Source organism: Anas platyrhynchos, chromosome 2 (genome assembly GCF_047663525.1).
Source record: "Anas platyrhynchos isolate ZD024472 breed Pekin duck chromosome 2, IASCAAS_PekinDuck_T2T, whole genome shotgun sequence".
Classification (NCBI taxonomy): Eukaryota; Metazoa; Chordata; class Aves; order Anseriformes; family Anatidae; genus Anas; species Anas platyrhynchos.
Window position 1 is genome coordinate 130,250,272 of NC_092588.1, and position 27,230 is coordinate 130,277,501.

Here is a 27,230-nt window from a genome sequence, read left to right on the forward strand (position 1 = left end):
TTTAAATAATGACAATAAATTTTTAGATGTAAAGAAATACAAAGAGGTATATTTGCATTAATAAATCTATATATTCACACACATCAAAGTCCTGGGAAAAATATATTTATCTCTGTTTCTTATTATAATATTTTAACTAACCTAGTTATAGGTGAAAAACATAAAGTAGTTTTCAGAGAAGTTCTAGTTCTTTCAATTTATAATGTTTTAAGTTCCGTATCTATATTTTGTACATGCATATATCTAAATACAGTGTCTATATTCTGATATAGACATATATCTACATATTCCATGTATTCTGAATATTTAGTGCTGAGCCTATTTCTGAAAACAAAAAAATCAACTTAATTTATTTGTCATTTTCTGTAAATTTGAACACGTGATCATGTGTATACCTATATATGTGTTCATACATATATATGCCTTTGAATGTGTGGTTCCTTAAAAATGATCTCTTATTGTTACACTCTGACAGCGGTGATGGTGAGATACAGATACCCTTATCCCACCATAAAGGCATTAAAATGGTTAATTGTTTCAAATCAAACAGCTATTCATAAGTTCCAATAAAATGCAACCCATCATAATTTTACATGACCAGAAGCTTTCAGCTTGTGCATATTTTGTCAGGAAGGCAATTTAAAGCTTATAAACACAAATCACATCTTTGGGTTTTAACCACAAAACATTCACAAAGTACTGACTTGCCACCTACAGTGTCCCACTGTACAGCCAAGAAACAGAACACTCCACCTGGAATAGCAGAAAGGAACATAAAGGAAGGACTTGGAGATGGTATTTTTTTTAGGGCAGAAAAGGTATTGAAGCATCAATATATGGAAAAGGGGTACATGGATACATAGCATACATTTATGGAAAATTGATACAATTCCTAATTCCAGCAGTCATAAGGCTGAGATAAAGACATTTGTTTCCTTGTGTTTATATCTTAATCAAAGTGTTTATTAGACATAGTAATTAAGAGTTATTTGGGTTGCAGACATACACAAAACAGTTTTCTATAAGTCTATGGGACCATTTATTTACCCCTTTTATCCATGGATTCTATACTAGTGTTTATGAACACTATTACAATTACTATAAAACCATATGACCTCTAGCTGATTTTGTTTAGTCTGTAAAAAAACCCTAATGCATAAAAGTGAATTACTCTTAGGAAGAATGTAAAGAAATATTATTCATTCCATTTTTACTGGAGGAAAATTGGAACCTTGGGCTCTATTGTTTGCCCAAGGTTAAAGAAGTTTAAGTGACTTACTTAAAAGAGTTTGAATCAACCATCTCTGTAATATCAAATTAAAAAAAAATAATTATTATTAAAATCACATTTTAGCCTTCCTTTTTTTCCTTCAGTCCCTCTCTCAGCATGTCATGTTCTCCAGCTCTTGCCTATCTTGGTTGCCATTTTGTGGCCTTGTTCCAATTTGTTTGTACCTCTCTTATACTGGGGAGCCCCAAACTGAACATGACACTCCAGATGTGAGCACTCACACAAGCTCACTGAGCAATAAACATTTTCTGTGAGCTGCTGGCTGTGCATTTGCTAATGCAGTTCAGTATGGAGTTTAATTACTTTTGGTGTGCACACTGTTGACTCATGTTCAACACCAGGATCCCAGTGTCCTTCTCTACAGCTCTAGCTGCTTCCAATCATTTGGCTTCCAACTTGTATAGATTTAAAAACATCACTTCCCCTGAAAACAACACAACAAAGGGTTGTCTAAGATACAGTTAGTTATATCTCAGGAGAATGAATCTATTCAATGCCATGTTAACATGAGACTGCAGCCTGACATCTACTAAATATCTTATATTTTCCATTAAGATTAAGGGAACATTCATATCCCAAACTCATTAGATATTAGAAAGCAAGAAAAGCAAGAAAAACATGAAAGCAAGGAAGGAAGGACAACAAAAACAGAAAAAAAAAAAAAAAAAAAAAAAAAAAAGATGTATAGAAAACAAAAAGGACAGTGTAATATAAAAGTGAATAATGTGCTAGTCATTGTAATGTATAGTGAAGTATTCATTAACAGTGACGTTGTTTCTTCCAAAAAAGTGCAAGTCAACAGCTTTATTTAAAAATGACATATTTACTGTTACCTATAATGTGATTCTTTTACTATGTTCCTGGGAATTTTCACTCCCCCAGATAACTGGCTCTTTCTCTTCCCTATCATTAAATTGTGATCCTCTCTTGTTGTTGTTGTTGTCATCATTTCTGGTCCATGTATTTTTGGCATTCCTAGATGGCTGCATATTGATTCTGGAACTGCTAGCTCTTACTGGATTGTTTGCACAATTAAATCATGGTCCCACATGAATATTTTGTGTTATGAAATGCCTTTCAGAATATTAAGGAGCCAAACAAAAAATGAAAAGGAATGGCTATTCTAAAATATTTTCCTCATTTAATGCTAGCAAGTTATTTTTAAAAATCAGAACTTTTTTTTTTTTTTTTTCTGTACACATACTGTCTAACAAAAATAATTTGGTACCAGCTGGAGTGTTTTTAAAGCACATACAACTCTAACCTTTCTTAATCTAATTTAAGTTTTAAAATATTTTAGTTTCCAATTCAATTCATGCTGATCCTGCCATGGAAATGTGGGAGGACAATGTATAAAATAATAATTTTTTCCTCTTTCAGATAAACAAGCATATAAGAAAAGAGTTCAGAGTATGTCAGGAGAAGAAAGAAGGCCTGAATTCACAGTCATTTTTTTGCTAAAGTTGAGCCACATAGAAAATCTGTATATTCACAGTGGAAGTTTGGGAACAGGCACAGATGGCCTGATAAATAAAGGAAAGAAAGTAGTGCAAGAAAATCAAGCTACTTCCACGTTGTAGAACATAGCTGCAGAGGGAGAAGATGAAGAGACAGAGCCATTACCTCTGGAGCAGAGACTTGTTGCCATGGGAGCAGTGATAAGGATAGCTGGTACCCTGGAGGCAGCAACTGGGGGACAAAAACAAAAAAAGAGATACATGCTGTATGTATGTGGGACATACTCCAACTCCAATGTTTTAAGAAGCCTGATTCGCCCTATTCTTATTTTATGTAATCAAATATTTAAGAGGTGGCCGAGGTTAGAACTGTAAAACTTTGCAGAAAGATAAATTTAAGAAACATTAAGAGATGCAAGGTGAACATCTGTGCTCACAGGCTGGTACTTTGTAGATCACTAAGGAAACAATAGAGGCATTTATCCATAGGAACAGAAGATGCACAGTTTCTTGCCCTAATAAGCCATAGGTTGGCTCATAGGAATACAATAACAATTCTAATGCTATTAGGGTTTGGCTTATGGACAGGTACATTTTCTAAAAACCTTGCTCAATATTACTGATATTTTATAGTAATTGTTTTTGTCTTTCACCATTATTTATTTATTTTTAGTTTTAAAGTAAGTTACTTTTAATTAGGTTGTCATTTCCTTTATACAAAACATGTCTTCCATTTCCTATGATACTGAACAGCAGGCATTTTAAATAGAAAAAAAATCAGCAAAGGAACGTTTTTCATCCTCATTTTACAGCCAGATAATAGAGGCACAGAGGGTACAAGTGGTTAAATTTTGTAGCTTATTTAAACACCAAACTTTGGATCCTCTGTCTCACAATTAACATGCAAGATATTCTCTTTCTTCTTCACAAGACTGCCTTGAATTCATTGTCTCATTCTATCACTCTGCAGTGTGATCTGGTTCAGTCTCTATGACCAAACCCCCACTTTATAACCTTTTCTGAAAGAGCAAATTAATAAACACAAGCAGGACTTGTCATGGAAGAAAAAAAAAAAAAAAAAAAAAAAAAAAGAAAGAAAAAAAACAACAAAAAAAAACAACTGCCTGTTATATGCAAAGTACATCTTTAATGATGCTTAAAAAGGAGCTAAACATCTCTATGGGAATTCTTAAAACACTTATCTCTTAGGCTCTTATTTAGTTTTGCAAGTCTTTGTTGTTTAACAAGCTGGAGAAATGGGTCATCTAATGTTATATTAATCAGTAAATTAATATTTTAATTTGATTTTCTTTATAGTTGAGATGCTTGCGGCATCTTCAGTGTTTTTTTCTCTCTACACACTGATGTTATGCAGTATCATTACCATATTGTACCTTGGGGTTGCGAGATAACAGGGTCCAGTGATAGCTCTATTCTTAGGAGAGTGGGAGGTTTATGATGACACTTATACATTTTAAATGGCACATGAAGGCTCTCATGTAGTGAAATGTCTTACAGCTGAGTCATAGGCATTTCTACATTGGGATTTTCTGTGGAAAAAGTGAGTGGAAATCACAGCTTTCAGGTCCAAGCAGGTGATACGTTTTGCTAATCCTTTGATAAGATCTTTACAGTGTGCTAGAGTAAATATCTCACTCTTTTTTTTTTTTTTTTTAAGGAAGAGTCAGAGTCCTATTTTGAAGGCTTTTGTTAAGTTGCAAGTTATATGATTTTCCATAAAAGAAAAAGAGAGGAAAATTAAATTCATTCATTGTTTGATAATTAAATTCTATTTAAATATATATTTTTTCAAATATTCAGTAAAGCGAAATCAGAAGAATCAGAAGAGACACAAACTTTTATTTAGGATTACGAGGTCTAATTACCTTTTGAAATATGCATAGAAAAATCAGAATTTTTGATTAGATCAGACCAGGTCCTTTTTGATTAGATCTGTCCCTGGTCCTTGTGCATCTATACAACAGCTGACGGAGGCAACTTTCTCCTTTTTGTTCTCTTATGTGTACCCTCACAACAGGTCAGAATGGTGCTGGCAGAAACTGTCCACAGGTCACTGTTTAGGTGAGTACAAAGGAAGAAGCAGTCTTTGTTCCTTTCACCTCCTTAGACAGCCACAATCTGACTTTCCTACCTTCCCCTTTCCCTTTAGACTTCATAACTGAGAATATTTACTGCATCAAAGATTCCATGTCTAGTAGGACTAGACCATGTCTAGACCATGCCCCTGCCCTCTGTTACAAATACACAAATCCCACATTCCAGTGCACATTTACTCTGGTCCAATGGTAAGTTACACGTCTGAGGGGGAGAATACATGCTTGGTGATGCCCTCACCTACCAAAGGCAAAGAAAATCATATTCACATATTCCATACTACAGTCATTTTACATTCCATACTTCATCATATTTACCATAAACAGATAGGACCATAAAATAGGCAATATTTTATAGTTTCTTGAGTTTCACTGGCTTCATGATGCAGTCATTCACAGAAATGCATTTAAATGTGTGTTCTACATATATTCACAATTATGTAAGTACAAAACTGGCCCAGCAGGAGTGCAGGCATAGAGGCATTTTCCTTCCTTCCTCCCTTCCTCCATTCCTCCCTTCCTCCCTTCCTCCCTTCCCCTTTCTCTTTCTTTTTAAAGATAACTTAAGGCCCAGAACGTGGAATGACATTTTAAACATTGCATAGTTCTAGATACTAGGTCAGGGGACTCAGTCATGGCTCTGAATGTCTGGATGTGCTTATGTGCAGTCAGAAGTAGGATAACAAACCTCTCAATAGGTTTCAAGCAAGGATGAAGTTCTGAGCCAAATTTAATATCAAAATCCAGTTCAGTTCAAGATTCAGTTCAGATTTAGCATGGGAGACTTTTAGACAAATGTGAACCTTCAGAGGAGTTTGGCTTCATTGTGAACATTTTTTACACCTCCAGCTATCATGTTAATGTCAATACTTGCTAGTATCAATAGAACTTGCTTGTGCTTCCAGTTACTGTTCACTGAAAGATGCAGGAACAGGTTTGATTGCCTATATGATCTTTAAGCCCCACCTTCTTTAGTCTTTACCCACAATAAATAACTTCCTTCTTCAAAGACAGTCAGACCAGATTACAGGACTGCTGAAGAGGTAAATTGACTACATGAGCAGAGACAGCAGAAAGCATTGGGTGCTCCAGAAGTGAAAATGTGCAAAAATAAAAAAACGTGGTCTGTTTAAGGTAAAACAAAAAACCTAAGAGGCCTGGCTACACTCCCATTTTTATACTGAATGGAAAAAAAAAAAAAAAGTTAGGAAGAAGTTTTTTGCTTTAGCTACTTAAAATATAGATGTAAATTCAAATATTTTTTATATCCCAAAAGGACAGCAACATTATTTTTCCTCTATTGATTATCATTCTACTTTAGCTGAAACAGTCCTGACTAAGACCAAAATCTCTTTGAAAAGCTGACTTAAAACCTAATGAAGTATCAGCACCATTGCACTGCGCTATCAGATAGGTATTTTTGGAAAATGAAAGTAAATCAATATTAATAATATAAACCAGAAATTGATTTAGCCATTAAATTATTTAATGGTGAAAAAGCCCATATCTAATGACTTTTGTTAAAGTCTGTAAGTAACATATTAATTAAACTGGGTACATGAAAATATCTGAAGACATTTGTAAGACTTGCTTGGGTCAACCAATTTTTAAAAGCAAAAGTTCTACCATTAATAAAATAGAGAAGGATCATAGTCATTAAGCAATAAGGATGAAAGTCACATAAAAGGATGATTATGAGAAATTTGGAAAAAAAAAAAAAAAGAAAAAAAAAGAAGAAGAATTTGCAGTCTCCATCATTCTCTGTCTCTTACAATCTAATAAGTTAACTTGTACTGACTGGGAAGAGAGGTGATAAAAACTGATAATTCTTTAAATGACACTAATTCCAGGATATATGCAAAGCCTCACCAATGCGTAACATCTATCAAGGACATATTAAATAACTCAAGACAGTGGATTAATATTGTGTAACCATCTTCAGAAATTCTAAACCATCCATTCCAACATCCTTACTAGCATTGATTATGTTGAATCAGTACTTTGTTCATTTCCTTTCATTTGCTTTATTTTACACCAGGGAATATTTGCATTTGTACTGATTCCTGCTTCAAGTCAAGCACACTTTAAAATTCATACCTGCCTTAATGCAATAGTAACTTCGGTTGCCTATTATTATCTTTGACAACTATGTCTATCCCATCATCTACCTAAGGCGTAGTGCAAAATAAATAAATAAATATGTGAAATAAAAATTGCCACCATAACAAACAAACAAACAAAAAATAGAAAACTAAAAGGACCATGATTTAATAACAAAAATATATATATGTAGTTAATTAGGAGATTTTGAAAATTTCTAACATGTGTCAATAAATTTCTAGTAACAATTTCCAAAATAAAGTTAACAGAAACAGCACCAACAAAATGAGGAGTTAGAAAGCACATTACAGCAAGCAGTAAATCATTCTGAAAAAGAACCAAAATCACTACACAGAACTGAAAACCACTAAGTCAATCCGTATTGTCAAGCCTAATGTGATCCAATGTACTATAGTGAGGGAATGGGAAGGAAGTGTCTACACCACATGTTGAATTAAAGGGAATCAACCAGCCATTTACTTTCTTTTATTTAGTAACCTTCATGATGAGATCATCAAATATATTGTCTCCTCAGTAATCATAGAAAGCTACTACCTTGCTCTCTCTCTCCCTCTCTCTCTCTCTTTTTTTTTTTCTTATTTTTTTCTAGACTACCATTTCTAGTCTTATTTTTTTTTTCTGTCAGACTATTTTTTTTAAATGCTTTTTGTTTTTTTTTGGGGGGGAGGGGAATGTTGTTTATAGACTGTACATATGAGAAAAAGATACACAAATAATATTCTAGCAGATTAGTTTTAAGTTACTGGGAGGTATACACTTATTGGATCTCTGAAAATTACACTATCATGCTTGTAAAGAGTAATGCTAGCAGCAGATTACATTAACTGAGACCATTAGAAAACTATTTTACTGAAGGGAGTAAAAGAGAAGCAACAAAGTTTCCTGATCTGCAAAAACAAAATCAAACAAACAAACAAAAATACATGGATTATACCCCTTACCTGTAATTCTAGAGAGCACTCTGTTAACAGAGAGGACTTCTCTTGCCCCTTGTTTGATAAGCAAGTCACCTGCTGTTGAAATAATTTGCTACCTAAGGTGGGTCAGATGAACTCTGTTCAAGTTTCTTCTGTTTCACTTCCACAGTGGGAACAGCCTTAGGTGTAGATATTTATTCTGTGCGTACCTACAGGTAAGTGAACTGAATCTCCTAACAGGAAAGGAGACTACTATTCCCAAAGGAAATTTCTATAACTGAAAATCAGTGGGACAAGGGTATTTGAATCACTCAAAGGCTTGCTAAAATTCAGGATCAGTTAGCTGTGCTACCTATCCTCATGGATATGAGTTAGTAAAACTTGCTTAAAAGACTGCATCCAGAAATACTTTATTTGGTCACTGCAGTCCCTTTAGATTTTTTCTCTGTCTAGGTAAAACTGCCTATTGTGGATTTCTGTTGAGTCATATTAACTTTCCAGGTGTTTATGCATGTGTTGAAAGCACCACATGAAGTGCTTTTAGCTATGGAGTTCTCTTCATCTACTTCAAATATGAAGTTCTTATGCATTCAAAAACCTGGTATTTTTTCCCAACTGTGGTGGCTGGTCTAATAACAGATGCTACCACACTTTCCAAATCATACCTCAAGTATGTCAGAGCACTGTGGCAAGATTACTACTTTGAGACGTTTTCCTTGCTTGAGTGTGTACACATTAAAACTAAATACGACTTCATGTTACCTCTAATACTTGTACTCCTACATGGTTGAAGATGATCTACTTATTGAAACGTGAAAGATATATCACATAGAAGGGATTATTAATTAAATCATTAATGAATTAATTAATGATTTATTTATTTATTTATTTTAAAGAACCATGGCTAAATGATGTTTCTTTGTGTAGGGATAAACTGGTTATATGTGTCCTGTTCCCTATCTGTTTCCATGATACAACATACCCTCAAATTTAAAATGAAATAAAGACAAAAATGAAATAAAAAAGTTAGGAATGCACCATAATATTGTTGAAACAGACTAGTTTTAAAAGAAGGGAGACATAGGTTGAGTTATTGGTTGCTTTGTGGAGTCAAGTCAGAGACTTGTTTTTCCTCTCTGAAACAGCTTCTGTACAATTCTTTGCAGCTTTAACTTGGCAGTGGTGCTGAAAATATATCGTAACTGAATAGACTTTTGAAAAATAAAACGTTCATAGAAATTTTAATCTTTTATCAAGTGGGGTCAAATTATTTATTTTAACATAGAAAATTCTCAATTAGTGATAGCTGAATTGTTCATAATGCATAAATTGTCTAAAATAGCATATTATATTATTCTGTTCCAGATTGTTTGGTAAAGAATTTAAGTGCCTATAAAATTATTCATTGTTTTCATTAGATCTGCAAACAGTTTATGTATTGAACTTCAGTACTTGGGGTGATTTGCTGACAATTTACTTTGACTATTCACAATTTGTAGATCATAATCGCTATCTAAATCATTGGGTTTTGATTTTGGTTTCTAAATAGACAAAGAGTTTTAAATGTGAAAATAAATAATTCTTACCCAATAACAAATTAAAAATAATGCATACTCTTTAGGTGATTTCTGATTCCCTTGTTCTTTGCATATTCATGCAACAAAATCGGTATTAGTGAACGTTCACAAATAACAATGAAAAGAAAAAGGCACACAGGAAGCATGTCTTTTCAATTAGTTGCTTAAAACTCTTCCGTTAGGTGTCAGCTGCTTACATTTCTAAACATTATATCCCACAATAATGAATAAAAGACTTCCTAAAAAAAGGAAGGCTTTTTTAGAATGAACATTATGACTACCTACCAAAGTCTAAGGTTAATTTTGTGCCTTGCATGAGCACTTTGGCTTGCAGATACAGAAAGAATTTGATTTAGGAATGGGTCACACTCCTCAGACATGCAATATTCATCTGTTGTACGAACAGTCATACTCAAGAGTGAATGAAATTTCTCTGATCAGATCAGAAGAAAGTAACTGAGTATTTTGTGATATTTGATCTCTCCCCCAGCTGTAGAGACCTACTGAAGCTCTACTTATAATGCATTTGTCAGAATACTAATTGAAAAAATGACTTCATTGTATGAGTCATACAGTCACCTCTGTGGACCTCATTAGATGTAAATGAACATACTGAAGGCCAGAGCAATCATTCTGAGCACAGCCATATGTTGGTCTCTCAGAAGAAGGTCTCTCAGAAACAGGCTCATGGCCAACTTTGGGTACTTGCAATTGACTAGATGGAAGATGGAGGTCTCAGTAGCAGGAAATATATTGGAAATGCTCACCTATGTTCTGTGTTCCCCTTCACAACTAAGGATAATTTAAAAATAAATCTTCTTTTGAAATAGGAGATTCTCTAGCTGGAAAAAAATTAAATCATTTGCAATGTTTTGAGTGAGGACAGTGATTTTTTAGCTGGCTTGTAGCTGTGTGGTTCTTATCAGAACAGGCCATAGCACTGGTTGGAATTCTTTAGGAAGACAACACATTTTTCTATGCAGTGATGTAATTCTAGCCTGACTTCAAAAATTAGCAGCAAAAATCAAAATAAATTATTGATTGAGACTGTTGGTTTCCTTGAGAAGCTAAGCTATATTCATGGAGCTTCTGACTACCTGCATTTTAGAATTGGGTAGATTTGGGTAAGGGTATTAATAGAAAATTAATAGAAAACAAGTGTTTCTCACCTAACAGTTAAAAGTGATGTTCAACTGCAGAACTAGTGCAAAGAGAAAGACAATCTACCCCTTCCCTTCCCTTCCGTGCCCTGCCCTTTTCTCTGAGACATTCTACTACCAGGTAGCAGATTCAGGATGGCTGAGGGAAATACTATTTGAAGATATCTCACAACAAACAATTCTTGATAGTACAAGCTAAATTGAAAAAATTGGGATAGTGATTGCCTTCTGAAGTCTTCTAAATTTAATATAAATTTGGAATGAGATTTGGGATGACTTACAAAACTTCATTAACAAACAGGGAACTAAATTCCATATACATTTTCAAAGGAATAAAAAATAAAGAATATAGTCATTAAGATTTATGGAATAATCTCACCTAAAACAAAGCTATTGAGATACAAGACTTATGATTACAGACATGTCTTATTTTAAATATCTTTTTGAAGCTATATTTTAAGGTATTTATGTGGATGTGAAAATCTCACCAGTCTCAAATGAGTTTTTTATGAATTTTATCTCAAATACTCATATATGTCTGAACTTCAGATAAATACACATTTTGCTTAATTTTCTGAGTTGATGCAAACACAGTCTTTCTTTTATCTGACCTTGAAATGAACAAGCATTAAGAAAGTATTTTCTAAAACTGACATCTCACTACAAGTAAAATAAAATAGAGGACTTGAAAAAACTTCCATTGTTACTACACCACCTAAACTAGCAGGAGAAGTTCAGAAAACTATTTTAAGTAGAGCTGCAAACAAGACTGAAAATCTTGACATTCCCATAATCACTGAGATAGAGTTACATCTACTCTACTATGCCTTTCTGCATGATGAAAAATAAGTCTGAGACATGGCCTTGAAATACTACTCCCCACAAACATTCTGCTCATATGAGTTATGTTCTTCCAACAGAAGTGTTTCCATTTCTTCTCTCAGTGTCATAATTGGCAACACAGACACGAAAACCTTCTCACAAAGAAGGCCACAATTCCTAAGTTTCTGTATAAAAAGCAACTGAGTCACAACAAGTTTGTATGAAAACAAGAGGACAAAAACTAGGAATCAAAACACATGGGCCACTGTGAGAGCCCTCACACCCAAGCAAAGGAAGTAGGTGCTTGCTACTTCTACTTACCTGGGATACATAAACCTGTAACCAGGTCACAGGACTGGAAAAAAATGTTTTTTAGTTTAAGTTTTAGATTTTTTTTCTCTCTTAAGTTAGTTACTTTTTAGTAGCAATGTTGCTTGTATACATATTCTTCATATTTTTTAAGCATATTGCCACTTTGCCAATCCAGAATGCACATTTGAAAATGGCAGGTAGAATTTAGGCCACTGATACAAGTACATGGCTCCCTACCCAATTTCCAGTTGTTCATACTTCTAACACTCCCAATATTGTTCAAAGCCCTTGAACTAAATTCAGACTTCAATTCAATGGAGCAATAACATTGTTCACAGAGTGGATCAACTTTTAGAGACTAACCTGTACAAATATTTGGGCAAGTCTCATGATGCATCAGACACAGAGAAGATATTCATATTCAAGCATATTCACATATTCAAGCATGAACTCTCTCTATGATTTGAGCTTTTCTTCAGCCTAAACAGTTTCCACCAAATTTAAGCAAATAGGAAAATGGAATGCAAGAAGCTAAGAAGTCATGCACCATTAAGGAAGTTTAACAGTTCTTTCAGAAATGCTAATTTCTTCACATAGCATATGCTGTGGGTTTAATTTAGTATTAGTTATGTTATTGACTGAAAATGTATCATTCTACCTTAATAACCCTATTTCAAGTGCAAAACACATCCTTAACTGAGGAGCCACAAGTGATACTTCAATAATGTAGTACAGACATAGACTACAGAATTAATGTATATTTCAAATGTTCATAAAATTTCTAAACATTTGTAAATTAGGAAATGCTAATATGGTTTTGATAAACAAAAAGATGCAATCTTTTTCAAAGTTTTACAGATCATATTGTGTTTCAAATAAAATTCTTCTGTATAACCTTGGCTTTCAAGTTTAATTTAGTCAATTTGATGATAGTCCAACTTACTTCACAAATCTGTGAAATGTACAGCTGGTATGATGTACATGTACATTTTTTTCTTCTTATCTGTTTACTTATTACCTACAGAAGAGCCACATAACAGGTATGCAAATTAATCCATGAGAAATAAGTCTATTCCCTCAATTCACCACTTTACCATATGGAAATAATGTAAATCTTCAGTACTGAAAGATTGCTCACCCTAGGCCTTACAGACAATTGTTTTATGGTATACGTTTCCGCATGTATTGTTGTTTTAGAGTAGTTTTTAATAAAGTTTAATTACATAATAATAATTGTATTTGTATATCAATATAGATTTCAAAAATCTTGGAGACACCTGTTGTAGTTACTAGAAAGTGTTTTCTAACATTTTCTTTTCCTTTTTTTGTTGTTTCCATATTATAGAACTACACTAAACAGCCATGTCTATAGATAATGTCAGTTGGTATACTTCCAGGCCAGTGATGGAGGTGGCTTGGTCCTGTTCCCAAACTGCGTAAAACCTGCTCTTTGCAAGCTCTGCTCCCCATACCCAAGAACCACTGCACCCATGCCCAGCTCTTCACAGTTTCCCCTCCTGCTTCATCTTGCCACCTAGGCCTAGCCCCAGGCATCAGCACCCTGACTTTGTCCCTCAACCCTCCCCCCCCAACTCACCTGCAGACCCTGTTGGTATTTATTTGGCAGATGAAGGCTTGGCAAGCTTCATGACTTTGGAGCTATAGTATGGGGCTGGCCTTATCATACACCACTGAAATCAAGGGGATTTCTTCTACTGTGTGGAAAGCATGTAGAAGTACTTTCAGGATTGGGGTCTTACATACTACATAAGAGTGGAAAAGGAAAATGGAAATCTTTTCAGTGAGCCTGTTTGCTTAGTAGCATAAAGCTTTATAATGAAAGCTCATTCACATCATTGTAATTTTCTAATGTTTTATACTTTAGTCTTATTTTTCATAGCAGTTTCTCTCATTTATCCATTTCAGGTTTTTTATGTTATTTCTTGTTGTTGTTGTTGTTGCCTGTTTATTATTGGCATATATTTTTAGCAGTTTTCCTTTGGATTTTTTTTTTTTTTTTTTTTTTTTTAACATTGACAAGATTTCATCTCTGTTTGTTAAAGAGAACCAGCTGTTTTCTTCGAGGATAATTTTCTGAAGCTGTTGTGCGCCATAATTACACTGCAATTACACAGCAATATCCATAAAAGCAGATGAGAATTCTATGTGTCCTTCTGACTCATTAGAAGTTACAAAAATGATGGATGCACTCTTTCCCAGTTTGACTATTGCCCTCTGTTGGCAAACCCAAGTCCTCTCATATCAAGAAAGAACTAAAGGAAGGAATAGGAGAAAACATTTGAAAGGGGATTAATTTCAGTTTTGGTAATGGGAACAGTGAAGTAATATTGAAGTTGAAAAATATTTTCTAGCTATGTTTAATGGAGAACACTTTTAAAGCTTTAGTCAATGTTAGCAATAAATCAACTTTATAAATTTAGCACTCAATTTTCTTTTTGTTTGTTTTTCTTCTTATAGGTCAATAACATGAGCAATTATTCTCTTTTCAGATCAATTTAACAGTTATGTAATTTTCTTATGAAAGTCTTTAAACAATTGCTTGTTTTTAAAGATACAATCATATTCTTTTTAGTTCTCTTTAGTTGTTATGAAGTGAATTAGTTGCAAAAGAGTCAAAATATGTACCAATATCTTTAGAATACCTTAGACATTAATGTTATAGTTGTGGAGATAAAACCGGAGAGCTTCTTTTTTCTTTCAAACTACATCTAATTCCACCTGAATCAAAGTCTGAAAATAATTTCAGTTTAAAATTAGTTCTCAAATATTTGAGATGACAGAAGAGATAAATTTGGATAGGGGAGGAGGGAAGGTTTTTGTTTGTTTGCTTGGTTGTTTTTTTTTTTTTTTTTTTTTTTTAATTAATATTGACTCAGATGAGCTATTTAGTTTCCTAGATTCATTTTCTGGTTAGGGATTAGGTTGGTGATTCTTTAAGATCCTCCATGATGAGCCCAAGACAAAGACAAGAAAGGTATTGACTTTCAATGGACTCTTCGCTCCTGTCACAGCAGCCGCTGAATTGGATTTGATCTTGATTTGTTAAAGGTATTGGATTTGATCCTGATTTGTTAAAGGTATTTGGATAGGGGAAAACTTCAGAAAACAAATGAGTTTCATTAAGGCCTTAATGTGAGTTGTTGCAAGTGAGGAGAGGCCTATAAGCACGTTAGTTTCTCTTGCATTCTTTCAGTTTAAACCAGAATTGGATTCTGATAGGATTTCAAAATGTTTACTTTGGCATGGGCAATGGGCAATATTCTGTTTTTGTAGCCAACTGGTTTACCAAAGCATACAAGGTGATTATTAGTCCTCTATTCACAAACAAATCAGCAAACAAATTGTGGTTAAACATCAAAGTTAAACAAAACTCAGTTTAGATAGTTGACTCTGGGAAAAAAAAAAAAAAAAAGTGAAACGAACATATTTATTTTGTTATATTTCTAGCTGTCATATCATCTACAATGCATCTCTTAGCTTGCAGATGCTCAAGATTAAAGGATTTCCTTTAACTCCAGGTAATGACCAGACTTTTTAAAGCTAACACAACGGATAACATTCACAAATTCAGTGTTTAGAGGTATTGATAGCTAAGGCAATTTTATAGGTCAGTTACTTAATGTTTAGCATCACCAACTTGAGCTGAAATTATTTCATTTTGTCATATCCCTCTCTTTCCAGAAACAAATCATTAATATTTATGAGAATGTCTTCCCCATTATATTAGACTTGCATACTAAGAGACGGTGAACTTGGTAAGAGACCTACATGAGGAAAAATAGAACTTTGGACAGATACTATATTTTTAAAATTAGGAACCAGCTGTCTTCATCCACTGCAAATGTACTGCCAATTTTCTATTTTTATGTAGGGCAGCGGTTCTTTTAATATATAAGATGATTGCATATTTAAAGGACTCAGGTTTTCTTCCATCTAGTGATTGTTGACTGAACTGTGCTGATTAGCTTTCAGTACAAGAGAAGGGTTCTGCAATTATTCCCCACAGCTCAAACCAAGCAGTATGTTTCTTTGTTATGAGAAACACCTGATGAAGTGTAGTGTAGGAGTCACAGCGTTTAATCCACTACCTTGTAGAATAGAATGTAGACCAATTTTGATGTTGAGTGAATTGTCTGTAATTCCTTTGCCTTTTGCTCCTACAAACACTTTTTATTCAATACTTCACTTGTAGACTTTTCTTTTTTTAAGCTTAGTTATTTGCAGAAATAAAAATAAGTAACCTATACAAAACAATATAAAACATCAATAAAAAAGTTTTGTTAAAATCTAATTTGAGACACTATATTCACAATGCTGTCAAATCTCCAGTAATAAACCAGTAAGAGTCACTTAACTTTGCAAGCTTTGTTTGAATACTTTTGGTGTGTTGTGGACTTAAAGCATAAGTAGATAGGAAATTAGTATTCAGCTATTGATACTGTGATATACTTTAAAATGCCGTAGAGAACACAAGAGCATTATATTAAAAAAATCTTACTGGTTCATACATAACTAAAATATATATATATATACAACAGACTTCTCACTTTTCTCCACTTTTACAGAAACTATTTTTTTTAATTGTATGAAATTAAAACAAGAATATAATCTATATGGACTCATAAAATCAGAGCTGAAAAGAGGTAGATCCTAAAGCCTATTTAACCATCAGTATCTGATGTGGTATTATACTACAGTTAAATGCAGTCTTTTTAAAACATACTGAACTGTGTTTCACAGCTTCTAAATTTTCTTAAATGCTCATTTAATTTTTGTTGTCAAATAAAAGGTTGCATATATCTAATTACAAGAAATATAAGAAAAGAGGCTGGGAGATCTATACTCTGGTTATTGTATAAAGAACCAGCAAAGGTGTTTGCTTCAGAGACAAGGACACACTATCTTGCTTTAAGTATTGTGGGAATGGAAGTTCAGGCTCACTACCACAGTAGGTGATATTTTAGCTTTTCACTAGGATTAATATATGAACAATAGGTTTCTACAAAACCTCTTACAGAAAACACATAGTGCCATTAAAATATTAGAAATTCATTTTGAAAGACTGCTTCTGCATTTCTGTACCTGAAATTCTCAATGGAAATAGCTTGAAGATAGGAGTGGTAAAAAAAGTGCCATAGGCTTAGCTGTTATATGTCCCTGCAAGTCAGTTGACTCAGAACAAGCAAATGCCAATTTTCACCAGATGAAAATATAAAGGTGTTCCCAGATAATTATATATTTTAAAACTGTCATTTACATCCATAGTATACCTAATTATAGATGAAAAATGAAAGATAACTTTTAAACCCTTTTAAAAGATTGTTTTAGTGGTACTAGCAATGATACTTCCAGATGCACGACAATCTGGATGCCATTCAGCAGTTCAAGATATTCTCTTAAAATATTTTACTTTTCCTTTTTAAGGTACATAATTCATATCAAATTGTTTAGTAACCTCTACCATCAGATTACTTTCAGTTTATTTTTAAACTCTCTATTGCACTGGTGTTGCATGTTCAATTATGTTATATGTATGTACAGTACATTGCTCACAAACACTATTAGTTTCATTATTTCTGATTTAGGATTAAGATTTGTCTTTCAAATTCACAATTTCTGTCAACTTCAATCATTTTCTGCCTGCCTTTACACATAAGATCAATGCTGTTAGAGTTCAGGTTTCTGCAAATGTCATCCTGAAGTTGATGGCATTTCTGGTTCTTTATTGCCTTCTGACATATCAGTACACTTATGTACAATTTTTCTCCAGTGCCTAAGGCTGAGTTGACTGAAGTGGTCCTTCAGTTGCATTCTGTCATCTGTGTGTTGACCATGACCTTCATGGTTTATTTATGATTAGGAGGTTATGTACTTCCTTACTCTAGAAATGGTATTTTAGAGTAGTCCTTTATAATTTTATTTTTTAACTCCTGTAAATAATTTGCAAACTTGCAGACTCCCTGTCTGCAATATTCTCCAGTAAATAATAGGAAGCTGCCCTGGACTTAAAAATAATAATAATAAAAAAAAAAAAAAATCAAATCAAATTCTTAAGCTATATTCAGCATTCACATTGTCAACTGTCCTGCAGAATCAAACCAATAATGAACTATTCTGTCTTTGCCATCTCCAGATCATATCACTGTACTATGAGTTCTAAGATGAGGTCTTACCATTAAGTCTTTTATGATCTGATAAGAAATCTGCTCAATCACCTGCCCAGGAGTGTATGTATGCATGAGTTCTGTCTCGTAGATATTGAAAAGAATCAAGCATGAACAGTTTATGTCTGCATGAGACATTTATAAGCTTTGAGTTTCCACAGTTGATAAACTTCTGCATAGATGTCATTAGTTTTTCAGTCTATGTTTAGTGTTAATTGCATTTGAAGTTTCCTCTGGGATTTTTGCTGCTGGTTAAACTTACACCATAACTTGAGGAATAATACTTCTTGGGACAAAAACCCTCAATTAAATTAGTAACATAAATCATGTCTGTAAAGATAAGATAAACTTACTTTCTAGTGTATTAGACCAGGATTGTTCTTTAAACATCACAGAAAAATGATAGTAGCCTATCATCAATGAAAACTGAGCAGATCTACAAGCTGAAAGTTGTGTGTCTGCTTAGGTAAATACGAATAGCTTCTCACATTAACATTTTCACAGAGATGTGATATAAGAAGGAAAATCTAAACCAAAAAAAAAAATCGACATGGATATTCTAGAAACACATATTTCCATGCAGATGATTTTTGTAAGACTGGTGGATCATATCTTTCTTAAAGCCACTTCAAAATTATTGCCTGTAGGGATAGTCTGTTAACACTAGTGCTAAGGCTTTTACCTAGCCATTTTTTTTACGTGCAGGTATTATTACTACGTCCTCTATGCCATGCTTCCTAGAGGTGTTCTGCATTTTCTTCAGCAATTTTGAAAGCAAACTAACCTTCTAGGTAATACTAAATAAGCTGATCACATTGCTGCTATGTTTGTTCTGTTCACTGCTTCTAAGTCCATTAGGGCAATGACACCTAAATCTTGCCTCTCTCTATATAGAGCATTTCATGACTTTAAGTCTGGTATGGTTTCCCTAGAGGTGTAACTACTCATGGACTTAAATATAGAATCATAGTACTTTGCTGAAGGCCTCTAGAACACACTTTGATATTATGCTAGACCCAGTTCAACTAGAAATCAGTTAAAAGTAACATTTTTTCAGTAGGTTTAAAAAGAGAAGGCTTCTTAAAGGCAAAAGTACATGTACACATTAAGGCCCTGGTCTGGCAGTCTACACTCACTTATCAAAGCACATAAGTCCATGATTTTACTCCTGACACATATGAAAAATCCTACTAAAATAGATTTAAGCATTTACTTAAAGAAAAATAAATGTACATGTACAGTTGTATTTTTTAATTGGGCCCAGGAAAATTAAAACTGTAAACAAAAATTCCATGTAGAAGAAACACTTCATTAACAGCTTTGGAAAGATCATCTGCATTCTTTATTTGCTGCAAATTATCTCCTTCCTCTTGTCCTCCAGCTTCCACAACAGCTCAGCAGTAAGCAGAAGGATCACTACCAACCCTGCTATAATACTTGCATGAGTGTAAATATGTTTTTCTGAGGAAGAAAGCATCCTTTCTAAAGGAGCAGCTTATACACAACATAGATGGTCTCACAAGAGTCCTAGACACAGTGCTGTTTACCCAGGCTCAGAGACCTTAAACTTCATCTGAGTAAACTCATTATTGGTTAAATGTCCCCATACAATACTGCCCTAAATGAAAAGTGTAAGGGGAGGTCTGTTCTTCTATACAGTAGGTGTAATTAGTAACATTGACTTAAACTCTTCCATTGTACACACTGAAGAGATAAAATAGACAAAACAAAAATGCAGAAACAGTTGAACCAGACACATTTATCAAAGAAAGGAAATGACAGAACAAAAGTTTCATAATGAGTGTCATAGTCCAAAGTACCAAATTGCAGCTAATTTGCAAAGCTTTTAACATTTACTCTCCTATTTAAAAAGTCTAGCATATTCAAAAACTTTAAGGGGAGAAAAAATCCAATAACACTTGATGATTCATTAGTTTGAGAGGCATACACGCTCTTGTTAAGACAATTAAGGCTTTGGTCCCAAATCCTTTTTCAGTTTCATTGATTTGCCAGAAATCGTAACCCTGGCACATTTTATACTTAACACTGAAGTGCTCTGAACAAGGGGGGGAAGATAGGTTAAACAATTAGTCTGTGATATTTATATTGAATTGATCCTACAGTGTAATACAGATCAAATGTTGCATTATGATGATGTAGCCACATCAAGTTATTCATCCTGTTCAGAAAGCACATATAATATTAATAATTCTGTATTAGTATTTTGAGAAATTAATAAGACATATGGCAAATATTTGTGTGTAGGTTTGTTAGGGAACCTTCCACATACAGATGCTCTGATATATTAACTATCTAAACAGTACCCTTTGATAGAATGAAGAAAGTATTACAGAATGTGAAACTTTACTTCCTTTATAAACCCACTCCCAAAAAAAAAAAAAATCTGTTGAAATCTGCCTTGCAGACTTTCCTTATGAAATTGTTTTATCTTCTGTGAGCCCTCTGCAATGTTTTAGGCACATGAAAAACTTGTGACTGAGAGTTAAATACTCAGAAAAAAAGTAGCCAGAGATGTCATGGTCAGCTCTGTAAATCCATTGGTTCAAAGTCCAACAGAGGCAAAAAACAAACAAACAAGCAAGAAAAAAAAAAAAAGAAACAAAAAATAAACTGCTGTGCACCATCACTTCCTCTGAGAAAGGATACAGTACATTATATTGTCACTGCAGAAATGTGTGCATTACTGGTCTCCATGCTAAGGATGTAGTGGAGTTAGGAAAGACAAAGAGAAGAGCAAAGAACGTATTTAAAGTCATGGTGAAGCTGTCTTGACAGAGTTGCAAGGCAAAGTCTAGCAAGTGTTAGGACTTTTCAACTGGAGAGATAAAGTGTGCAAGGATATAGTATGAGAAAGGCTATGATAAAGGTGACAGGAAAGATCCTAGTGGCAAAACCACTGTTCAACAAATCTCACAACACTAGCCAGAACTAGAGTTAATTGCTGAATCTGGATGTCAGCTTGGATAAAAAACATAGCAAAATTCTTCTCTATACAAAATATAATGCTTCTGTAATGGGGTCAAATACACTGTTGGAGCAGATACTACATTCAAGAAGAAAATAAAGAAATAAATGGACAAACAGTTTAAAAAGTAGATATCAAAGGAAATAGGTGGGCACACCTATTATTATTATCCCTCATCCATTGATTGTGGATGTTGGAGAGCATACCCAGTTCGTGAGCAGGTTTATGGGCTTCTGCTATTCCAGTGCTGAAGAGTGAACAAGATGGACTTATGGATCAGTTCTCATCAAAGGAAGTTTGTTTTGTATTGATAAAGCAGGGGATATTTACTGCTGTGTCTCTTTGATTCTAGAAGAGTTTTATAGAAATATTTGTGCTTCCTGTTCAAAAGAATATATATGATTAAATATATATATACACACAATAACATATAATATATAATATATAGATATAAATATATATTATATAATATATATAATTATATAAATTATATGTATATTATAGCATAATATTATAATAAATATACATAATAATTAAAAAATATATATTTACTTCAGGACGTTTAGTAAAGACAAATTTAAGTCATGCTTCAGCAGGCTTTAAAAAGATGTTTTGGGGTATTTCCTACTATTTAAACTCCAAATGACCTAATTCATCTAATACTCAGTATTAGATGAATACTGAATGAATTAGATGAATACTCAGTATTAGATGAATACTGAATGATGAACATTGATGAGAAAAAAAATAAAAATAAATTATTCCCTTTTTTTTTTGTTGTTGTTATTTTGACTTTTCATGTTCATTTTCCATTTTTATTTTCACAGTAGGGTAAAATACGCTCGTCAAGCTATGAAATTTTAAGCAGGCATTTTGGAGAGTTTCAATAAAGTTTATTTGAAATTCTTTTTTTTTCCCTACAGAATCCTGCTGATAGAGGTTATATGCAAAGTATTAAAAAACAAACAAACAACAAAAAACAGAAGCGTTGTCTAGTCAGGGCAATCTAACAGTTTAAAATTAAGTTAAAGTCTTTTAAAACAATCCACAGTCTCATTATTTAAATTTTGGCTAAAAATTGTGAACCATATTCAGAAAACAGACAAAATAGCCAATGTTGTCATTTTATTTTCTGATTAATTTGTTATGGATTATGAAATTCATTCTAAAATACTTGTGTTGAAACAGTTCTGAATAGAGGAAACTGACACTTTTCAAAATGCTTGTAATTAAAAGTAAGACTTGTTTCATTTTAATTCACAACAAAAGATGGTTGTGATTTTTTAAAGCAACTCACAATGTATATTATTTGAAGCTTCCAACATATAGCACCAACATTATAAAATAATATGATATGAATAAACAGTTGTCAGGAAAAAAAGGTGGGATACTGCAAAATTAAAAAAACAACAACAACAACAACAAACAAAACAAAAACAAAACAAAACAAAGAACATTCCTTCATTTGTTCATAATGCCACTGAAAGTCTTAGTTGTACTTAATCCATGTTGCAGCATTCACTAATCCTCTGAAGCCCTCAAATAACTTTGTGAGCCTAGCTAGAGGAAAAGACTTGACAATCGGGCTGATGTTTAATACATTAGTATTTCATGAGATGACAAAGTGACGAGTAGTAGATTCAGACTAACAGCTTCATTCATGATCTGTAAGAAAAGACAAAGCTGCACAGTCATAAAAATCAGAGATTACTGTTATCTGTGAAGACATTGTCACAGCCAGCAACAGAGGTGTCAAGTTTAGATCCACTTTAGAGATGTTAGACAACTAAAAACTACACTTTACAAAGAATGGCACACACACACACACAAAATAAAAAAAAATTACAGCTCTTATCAAGTTGTATACTGTGTTAGTGGTTTGCTCATATGATCAAGTTTTCTCCTACACATACATTTTGCAGGAACAGCTTTACAAACAGCAGCTAATGTGAAATTTAGGTAAAGCAACCATAGTAACAGAACTGCAAAAACAAAAAACACTACTAATTTCTTTTGAAAGCAGAATTATAACAGCAAGAGAGATCATATAAGAGATAAATAAATAAATAAATTATAAAATAAAATTTTATAAAATAACAATTTCAGTTGTGTGTATGTAGAGAGTCACCGAAAACAAGATTCTGTCTCATTTGATTTAGCAAAGAGGGAAAAAAAAAATCAAGAAATACTGCAAACAATTCTGAGGGCCTCTTACCAAAACCTGGAAAGCATTTGAAAAAATGTATGTCTTTAAGGAGTTTCAATCACCAAGGGCTCAATTCATAAGGAATCCTTTGTGTGGATTCTCATCAGATCAACTGTGATTGATCTGATTCTCATCAGGTCAATTGGCAGGGCATATCTTATTCTCAAGTTCTAGGTTCTCATATGATCACTATGGACAAAGTACAAAGTTTTTCCTCTGTGTTGCTAGCCTAGCCCATCCCATCCATGTGTAGTAAGATAACACACAAAGTAACCAAGTTATCATATCGTAGCAAAAATGGTATCTGCCAGGAAGAGATTGGAGTGACTACACTTCTCACTCCTTGTCTTTTGATCAGATAAAAGGTTTCCGAGCTTGCTATCGAAAAAGCTTGTTATTTTTTTCTGAGCTTGTTATCAAAAAAGCCATTTCTGATTAAAACCTTTTCAAGGCCTACCCTTGATAGACCAGAAAGCCTATCACTCTACCCTTGAGTTTGTGGCTTGTATTGTTAGGCAATTATGAAATGTTGGGATTTTTTTTTTCTCTGCAGATGAGAGCATTAGTTTTCATATTTGATGTTGTTAGGTTTATTTATTTTCTTTCTATTCTGCAGAAGGATGAAATCATGACCTTTCTGAAATTTCTCGTACATATATAAAGACTCATTCATAAAGGCTTCAGTTCCAGCTTTGCCATTTCGCACTGTCTGAGCAAGCCAAGATCACTGAGTAATAGATTACTTTGAATTAAGACCCCTTCTGTCTTTTGTTAGAGATTTCCGTGACAAAGTTTTCATTAGTTCTGGTACTTGGACCAACCTAGGTCTTTCACAGATTATATGAAATGTTAAATCATTAGGCCTCAGAACAGTTATTCCTCCAGCTTTGTATAACTAAAACTCCCTATGCATAAAAAAACTACATGTACAAACTTCATATACATAAACTTCAATACATAACAAAACCAATAGAAGAAACTGGAAGAGTATCACTCACAATAACCAGCAATCCAAATACTTTTTTTCAAGAATCACAAACACAGGTTCAGGTGTTTGGTTCACAAGTTTGTCCCACTTGGTCAGAGCAAGGATTTATGGACTTTATATACATATTTTTCCCTATGGAACATCTGGTTAATATAGGGCAGGAAGGCAGAAATTTCCAGCATCAGAAAACTTTGCAGAGTTGTAATTCTTTTTTCAATTAAAAATTCATCTAACTTAAAAACAGTTCTAAACATATCACTATCTCATTTTGTATCTTCATAAGGATACAAAAATGCACAGAGCACATACCTGGTATCTTTCAAAGTAAAGACACCAGAAGTATCTTTGACACCAGAAATATCAAAGTAAAGAGAAGTTATTCAACAAAATCAGGGGAAAGTGTTATATTAAGAGAAACAACACATCAAGGTAAACAGGTAAAAAATGAACACACAAGGCTTTAGAGGACTTAATTTTAATGTAGTGCTTCTGTGTGCACTTTGCAGGAAGCAGTGCCACTTATTAAAATATACTCTTTGGGTTAGTCATATCTTAGGAGTTAATAGGGAATTAATCATCTGTACACCAGGGGAGAGTGGTTTGATCAATACAGAAAGTATAATCTTCACTAAGGCAACACATCTAATAAGTACATCTTGAATAAAATTCCTTCATGCAGTGACTCATTTCTCTTAAAACATGAAACCAATAAGCATTAGAATCCTTTTGGAGTGAGAGTGATCTCAACACTTCTGACTGGTCTAACCAAATTGTACCCATCTATACATCTACAGATATGCAATAAGCACATCTAATACATTATTAACACAGAGTAAAAATAATAATGGAACAAGAATTAAACTTTCATGAGCAATACGATGGTCTGGTGCGGTACAAAAAAAAACAAAAAACAACAACAACAAAAAAACTCTGCATTTATCTAAATTAACAAAGAGAGTTAGATATTTAGTATCTAACATTATTTAGTAGATATTTCTCACTGCGAGAGCAAATATTGTAAATGTGCTCATAATTTTGATTTTTACATTATTCTGGTGCATTCTAAAAAAGCAGTTATTAGATCTCAGAATTGTGATGTAAGCCCAAAGATCTATTTTGATTCATTCTCCCATTTATCTTTTATTTTTGATAAATGGACAGGATCATAAATTGGATTAGAAATTGAAGACTGGCAGTAAAACCACAGTTCATAGAATCATAGAATCATAGAATATCCTGAGTTGGAAGGGACCCTTAAGGATCATCAAGTCCAACTCTTGACACCGCACAGGTCTACCCAAAAGTTCAGACCATGTGACTAAGCGCACAGTCCAATCTCTTCTTAAATTCAGTCAGGCTCGGTGCAGTGACCACTAAAATCATTTTAAATAGTTTATTTACTATATCCAAAAAAGAGTTTACAAATGTATGGGCAAGTTATTCCTTGAATTGACATGGGGTTGTCAAGTAGTCAGAGAAGTTATCCTGTTGATAATGATTACCCTGGGAACTACTAATAAACTCTAATACTCCGATAAACTATATCACTCTCTGTTGCACATTCCATATTCTGTGATGACCAAGGAAGAGGAAAGAAGTGTAAATGTTGAAAGTTACTTAGAGGGTTACAAATCAGAAAGGCAATAAAGCCACATTTTTAAACTGTTACCATACTTTCATGTCTTGTGAACCCATGTCACCTAATAGAGATTGCTTTGGTGGAACCGATTTAATAGACTTGGAACTGCTTATAGACTTATAGAATAATAGAATGGAACTGCTTATAGACGTATTCTGCATTTTTTCCATAGAGAAAGTAGAGGGACATGGATAACAAAGAAGAACCCATAAAGCAAGTTTAGAAGCTCAGAGCTGTACTTCCACCTGCCTTGTCAAGACCAAAACTCTCAGATGCTTGCATAGAAGTAGGTAAAGCTTCTGTGTTACAGAGGAATCACTTGGTGTCTACTCAGTTTGACAAATCAATGATGAACCTCAGAACTTAGTTCTATGTATACTTAATTAAAAATACATTTGTTATTGCTTCCAGTGTCTTTTTGATCTCCTGCCATTCCACTGCATACCATTCTAATGGAAATTCACCACCTCTGCCAGACCTCTGATATAGTCATCCCCTGCCAACTGTTTCCAAAAGCTTACTAAGAAATCCTGCATGGATCTTCCCCACATTAATTCATATATTTACTAACCCTTGACACAACTGTATGTTACTAAAAATATTCAGGCAATGAGACAGTGAATAAGAAGTAGTAGTACAAACACAGGAAAGCAAACACCTGAAGATGACATAGACACAAAACATGCATCAGATTTACCCGTACTTTAGGATTTTTAAGGAAAAAGCAAAAGGAATAAGCTTTGGAGATTGAAATGAAAGTCTCTGGTCCATCACTAGGAACAATTACGTTAGGACAACTGTGTAGCACTTGCCCCTCTGTCTGTTCACCCAGTACAAGGGCAGGTAACCTGTTCATCTAGCAGACAGTGAAACACCAGAGATTACAGTTTTGGGGTGGTTAAACAAACATGTCAAAGCTTTTAAATGTTTGCCAAAACAAATATGATTTGAATATTACTAAAATGTCATCTGCTTTCGATAGACACTAACAATTTCACTTTGCTTGTAACAGCACTTTACTAGCAAGTCATATTTGAAATGAATGGCATTCACAATACAGAAAGGTTTGTCTGGTTTCTTTATTGTTTTTTTTTTTTTTTTTTTTTTTTTTTTTATCACTGTCTGAGTACTCAAAAATTTGAGATTATGCAACATTTACAAAGTTGAAATTAATATATGTAATTTTTTTTATATATATTTTAACACAGTAGTGTGTTAAAGAAAACACTGAAATCCTTAATTCAACAGAATGAGCTGAACTGTAAACTGTGGTGATTTATTTGCTCTATATTAACAGTCAAGACAAGCCTGGAAACTCTGAAGGTAGCGTGGGTAGACAAACAAATAAAGGAACCACTATGGCTATCTAAAAAGGAAAGTTATTCAGAGTCATAAATAGTAGAGATTTTGTCCTCTCGTCTCAGACAGCTCAGATTTGCTATGCAAAGCAAGAGA

The 27,230-nt window shown here is 33.6% G+C and overlaps 1 long non-coding RNA gene across 1 annotated transcript in view; it reads right to left on the reverse strand.

Moving 5' to 3' along the window:
- The window catches only part of LOC119716092 (uncharacterized), a 118,736-nt gene that overhangs the window by 59,378 nt on the left and 32,128 nt on the right, over positions 1-27,230 (reverse strand). The window contains exon 3 of the long non-coding RNA XR_005263779.2: positions 2,915-2,980. This is a non-coding gene — a long non-coding RNA (uncharacterized lncRNA). The remainder of the gene's footprint in view (positions 1-2,914; positions 2,981-27,230) is intronic.